Source organism: Rhinoraja longicauda, chromosome 16 (genome assembly GCF_053455715.1).
Source record: "Rhinoraja longicauda isolate Sanriku21f chromosome 16, sRhiLon1.1, whole genome shotgun sequence".
NCBI lineage: Eukaryota > Metazoa > Chordata > Chondrichthyes > Rajiformes > Arhynchobatidae > Rhinoraja > Rhinoraja longicauda.
Window position 1 is genome coordinate 2,534,341 of NC_135968.1, and position 6,369 is coordinate 2,540,709.

The window sequence follows — 6,369 nt, forward strand, 5'->3', positions numbered from 1 at the left end:
CCCCGTACATTAACACTATCCTACACCCACTAGGGACAATTTTTTACATTTACCCAGCCAATTAACCTACATACCTGTACGTCTTTGGAGTGTGGGAGGAAACCGAAGATCTCGGAGAAAACCTACGCAGATCACGGGGAGAACGTACAAACTCCTTACAGTGCAGCACCCGTAGTCAGGATCGAACCTGAGTCTCCGGCGCTGCATTCGCTGTAAAGCAGCAACTCTACCGCTGCGCTACCGTGCCGCCCATATGTTCCATCTAAGCTAGTTTCGAATCACCCGTACAATCCCATGTTGACTATCCATAATTAGTAGGAATATGTACATGCAGTATAAACTGTGCAGGAAGGAACTGTAGATGCTGGTTCACACCGAAGGTAGACTCAAAAAGCTGGAGTAACATAGCGGGATAGGCAGCATCTCTGAAGAGAAGGAATGAAGAGGGGTCTCGACCAGAAACGTCACCAATTCCTTCCCAACAGCCATGCAGTATAAACCATTGAACTGAAATTTAAAAAAGAGAATACAAGAAACAAAGTCGCGGCGTTCTTCACAGTTGCTGACAATGGCAGGTCAGCGCAACAATATTTTGGAATTCATTTGCAACTCATTTGCAATCAAAGAATTAGAATACAATCATACTAAGTCGTGGGTGCTTTTTCCATCAATTGGGTCTTTAAAGCTCCCTTGATGACAGGTGTGAATTGAACTTGATTAAAAGATGTACTGAAAATAAATCTAGTGATCAATGATTGCGGGGAGGTGGATTATGCGGCCACATGGAGAAACTGGGATGGCTAATCAAACCGACAATTACGAGGGGATCTGATCGACACATATAATAATACGAAATGGATTTGCAGGGAGAATAAGTTCCCATTGGAGGAATGGGGTATAACGTAGCATGTCTTTTCTACACTGTATAAAATAGGAGAAAAAAGGTGCATCGGTGAACCATTACTTCGGTTTGTTGAGGGCTGGCGAGCGGGGGGGAAGCTGGCTTTGTAACAGCATACTGCGTCAATTCACTAATTTTGTCAATTGTCATAAGATTTTATGGTCATAAGTGATAGGAGCAGAATTAGACTATTCGGCCAATCAGATCTACTCCGCTATTTAATCATGGCTGATTTATCTCTCCCTCCTAAGCCTATTGTCCTGTCTTCTCCCCATGACTTCTGACACCCATACATCAAGAACCTATCTATCTCTGCCTTAATAATATCCATTGACGGTCCCCATAGCATTCTGAGGTAAACAATTCCACAGATTCACCACCACCTGACTAACGAAATTCCTTTTCAATGATCAAAGGTTCAAATGTCAGTTTATTGTCACATGTATCAGTTAAGGTACACTGAAACTCGAAATACCATACACCCATGCTTTATTTTAAAAAAGCAACAAGATACACAACTACATAAAAATTAACATAAATATCCACCACAGCGCATTCCCACATTCCTCACTGTAAAGGAAGACAATAACGTCCAATCTACTTCTTCTTTATGCTCCCGCGGTCGGGGTAGTCGAACCATCCGCAGGATCGAAGCTCCCGCGTCAGGGCGAACGAAGCTCCAGCTTCGGGGTGGTCGAAGCTCCCACGGCATGGAGCTCCCGAAGTCAGTTTCTAAACAGGGACCGCGAGCTCCACGATGTTTACGTCCGCAGGCTCCCGCGGTTGGAGCTCCAAAATCAACCCCCGACAGGGATCACAAGCTCCACGAGGTTTAGTCGGCAGGCTCCCGCGTTTGCAGCTCCCGAGGTCGGTATCCAGCAAAGGCCATCAACTTCTCGATGTTTGGTCGTAGTGCGAACGGTGATACGATACGGAAAAAAATCGCATCTAGGACGTGGTAAGAGATTAAAAAAAGACACTTCCGTCCAAAGACACTTCCGCCTGGTTCACGGTCGTATTCAACTTCGACCGGTACATCTCCATTGGTTCGCAGAGGCTAAAAATAAAATTCTGCACCGACAGAACCGCGACTCTCGTGATAGGAATTAGCTTGTGTGCGGCGGTGTTTGATAAACGCTCCACTTATTTTCTGCTCGTTGACGACGTGCCCTGGTTCTGCGACATAAAATACTTTTTTCACATTTTAGTGGCAAGGAGAGTTTATGAATGTGCGCGTTGTTTGTTCAAATTGCGCATTTCATTCCCCATGATATTGCTGCTCAATGCCCTGACGGTCAGACACATTGTAGTAACCAGTGGAGCCCGCAAGCGACTCCGGGCCCAGAGCAATGGCGCAGCGCAGAACGACGCGGAGCTGGAGAGCAGGAAGCGGTCCATTACTTTGCTCGTGGCATCACGGGTTGTTTCCGTCTCTTGTGTTTTACCTACATTGTGGATTTCCTATTCTTTAAAATTGCAAGCAATAACTATCCTAACGATTCCTACCTCAGAGACCCACGCTTCATCCACCAAGAGAGCGGATACATGCTGTAACTTCTCAGTTCCTCCACCAACTCCTGTATTTAAGTCGGGATTCAGGCTAAATTCAGACAGCAGTTGAAGGACGCGGCTACATGTCCATACAAGTTAATTAGCAAGTGGCTCAATTAGTGGTCATGCTCGCCAAAACGTTGATCATACAATTCAGAAGTAGTAAGGCGGCACAATAATGTACTTTGCGGTTGAACTGTGTTCATGTTCAGCTTCCCACAGGTGCTTCCTGGCTCCAGTGTTTAGCAGAATCTATTTATAATAAGTATTTTTCCTGTATTTGACTTTGGCCTGGCTACCACTCAAATAATTATTAGGTTCAATAAACGTTAATTTGGGCCAATGTATGTTTTCTTGTCGACTATAATACTCGTTGGCTAGCTGCGGACGGTAGTCTCTTCAGTCTTATGTCATTGCGAGTCGAGATTCTGGGACGGCTCTAGGAACCACAAATTACAAGTTAATTGCAAACAATCTTCGCTTCAATCTCGCTCTCACGAAGAGCTTCCGCGGAACGTTTGAAGCTCGGCGTTTGTATATTCCTTTCTTGCTGCTTAATTTTCGTGCGTTGTGATTGTTTCATTGTAATTGCACTGCAGGTATATTGTTGTTCTAATAAACGTTTGTTTCCCTTCATTTTATATTGTGTGCGTGTTCTTCCCCCCTTATGAAGTCGGGGGTTAATTGAATCTGGCTACTTCATCCAAATACTGTTTGGTCCCTGGATGTAGAGTGTGAGAGTTCAAAGATGGCCCCTTGAGATGTTAAGTGGATGCGCACGATTTATTTTCACCAGTGAGAGAAGTAAGTCGTTCGGAATCGCGTTGTCTTTCTCCCTGGCCCATGTGGTCAAGTAAAGCACTGCTGCGTTTAAAAGCACGGTTAGTGTAACGGGAATAAAAACGTATCATCAACAATCGGGGTATTCCGGTCATTAATCTGCTGAACAGGAGTGAGTCCTTAGATAGCATCGTGTTAAAGGGAAGTAAATACCAACAGGCACGGACGGGATTTGAACCCGCGATCTTCGGTTTACGAGACCGACGCCTTACCACTTGGCCACCGCGCCTCGATGACGATGGTCATTTCCCAGAACGATTTAAATATGAGCACAGTTGTTTAAAGAGGATGCTACCAAAATGTCTCATTTAGTGATGCAGATCTAACATTTTTACGAATTGTGCAGTTATGGGAATTGGAAGCAATGAAACGGGGCTGATTTACTCTTACATACGGGTCAGGTGCGTCGAAATACCAAAAGGCGACCAATGTTTAATGCACCCAGCTTTCGCAAATGAGGTGGTGTCCTAATTCCGCGACAGAAAATCAAGTATCTAATTCCGCACCGACCACCACTCATCCCGATTCGGCACACTTTCATACTTCAAACATCCTCATCAATGTCACCAGATTGTAAAGCTACGATTTATTGCGCGTTATTCCACTTTAGGGGCATGTAATCCACACTAGAAGCAAGTTGGGGTCCCAGACCTAGTCCGAGACTCCCACTCGTGGAAAGATCCTCTTCACATCGACACTGTCCAGTCGACAGCTTCAGAAACAAAAGAAGGGTTTATTTATTCAGCGGCAGGTTGGACAAGGCTAATATTAATTGGAACAGTGTCACGACCTCGCTGAACGCATAAGGTCTCATATTTTGGATTGTAATATGTCCAAAGCACGCGGTACTATTGTATTGTGATCTGGTGAACAATTTTCATTCGCATATTACTAGTGGCTTTAAGCCATGCCTCTTCCTTCTTATGCGGCGCCGAATGACACAAGGCTGCAATTTTGCGTTGTTCCTTGCAGAAAACTACACACAAAATGCATAAGCAATGTTGGCCTTTGAACTCATAGCCCAGTCTTCGTAATCATTCATGTTTCCATCTTTAGCGGGACAGGCAGCCGCTCTGGCGAGAAGGAATGGGTGTCGTTTCGGGTCGAGACCCTATTTCAGATCCGGCCCGAAACGTCACCCATTACTTCTCCCCAGAGATGTGCCTGTCCCGCTGAGTAACTCCATCATTTTATGTCTACCTTCGATTTAAACCGGCATTTACAGTTCTTTCCTACACATGTTTCTATCTTTCCTTCGAAATTATTACCACAAAATGATAGCCAAATAAATTGATAAGTAGAAAGAAAGCCGATAATAGTAATCCATTTTACAGCGCCGGAGTACCGGTTTCGATCCCGACTACGGGTGCTGTCTGTACGGAGTGTGTGCGTTCTCCCCATTACCGCGTGGGTTACCTCCGAGATCTTCGTTTTCTTCCCACATTTCAAAGACGCATAGGTATGTAGGTTAATTGCTTGGTGTTTGTGTAAATTATCCCTGGTGTGTGTAGGATAGTGTTAATGTGCGGGTATCGCTGGTCGTTGCGGACTCGGTGGGCCGAAGTGCCTGTATCCGCGCTGTATTTCTAAAAAAAACTTTTTAAAAAACAAAGCGACATCTGTTTCGCAACTGTTCAAATAGAGCGTGTTCCTCTAATATTCCGGATGATTTCTTCCCATGTAATTGCAGTCCGTAATATATTCGACATAATCATTGTTTATGGCAGGCAAGTCCTCGTGTATTACTTCCTGCACAAAGGTATATGATTCGTTTTGCAAGTGACCCAGTCTCCCAACATATTGCACAATTCGTTATTCCACAAAGTGCAGTCAGCGCAGATAATGCACTATTTCTAATTAGACAATCTGAAGTATGTGTTCAAATTATGCTCATGACTTTAACCTGATGAACACCAGGTCTTACTCAGCAAGATTCAACAATTCTCATGAAGATCAAACGCAATAAATGCTCTTATTTCAATATGGTTTTATGCAACGTCTCCTTTCGCATGGCACGAAAGGATGTTACACTTGGAGGTAAACGTTGAAATTAAATAAAGTCTTTTTCCACTCATATTAATTTCTGTTCATGTTGCACAGCCACGCTGTTGATTTAAATCCGATGAATTGTGCTATTGTATTACATATTGCACAAGGCACTTAATTTATTTACCATTATTTTATTGTTTTCTCCTACTATTCTTTAAACAGTTCAGTAAGGCTTTCGTGAGACCACGGTTAGTGTCACATCGACAGAGCGAATCTTCTGAAGGGTGGATTGTAATGGCTGCCGCAGCAAACTCCTCACAGGAGGACTCCAAGGCGGGCGAAGCCGGGCGGCGGAGTCTCACTGGTCGAAGCGGGTCCTCGCGGGCCGCTCCTGGTGCCTCGCGGGTGGGAACTGGAGCCGGAGCATCGCGGGTCGGAGCCGGAGCCTCGGGGATCGAAGCAGGAGCCTCGCGGTTCGGAGTCGGAGCCTCCTGCGTCGGTGGATCTTCGCGGTTTGGTGGAGCTCCGCGGGTCGTAGCAGGGGCCTCGTGGGTCGAGGAGCCTCGCGTGTTGAAGAAGCCCGCGGCTGGGGCCTGGGTCGATGACCCGGGGGCGTTAGGACGGGACCCGGCGGCGATCGTGGAGGAGGTCGGTGCGGCGGTCGCTGACAGCGCCCGTCGCCAAGGTCGAGAACGGGTCACGTGGGAGTCAGAGAACCTGCCGCCGGGAACAATAGAGGACCGGGCGTGCGGGGGGGGGTGAAGGGGGGAGGGTAGGCGAAGAAAAAAGGGGGGTTCGGCGTGGAGGGAACCACCGTGGGGGGGGCACAGAGGACCGGGCTGGAAGAGACGCCGTGAGGGAGGGGGTGGGAGAACAAGGTTCGACCTGTCGCGAGATACTTGGTAACTTAGCGACTATTGCATGCTTACCTATTGCTTGCAAGCAAAAAAAATCAATGTGACTTATCACATGTGACAATAAAGTATTCAATTCAAATAAACTCATAAGTGATTCCGAGTGCCCCTGTTGAACCAATACAGCGAAATGAATAGTTTCCCCGCTCTGTAAAAGTTGCATAGATTAGACTT

At 46.2% G+C, this 6,369-nt stretch overlaps 1 non-coding gene across 1 annotated transcript; it reads right to left on the bottom strand.

The window, feature by feature from the left end:
• Positions 1 to 3,449: 3,449 nt before the first annotated feature.
• Positions 3,450 to 3,521, bottom strand: trnat-cgu (transfer RNA threonine (anticodon CGU)). Its single transcript has one exon. It is a non-coding gene; the product is annotated as a tRNA-Thr (tRNA).
• Between the last annotated feature and the right edge of the window lie 2,848 nt (positions 3,522 to 6,369).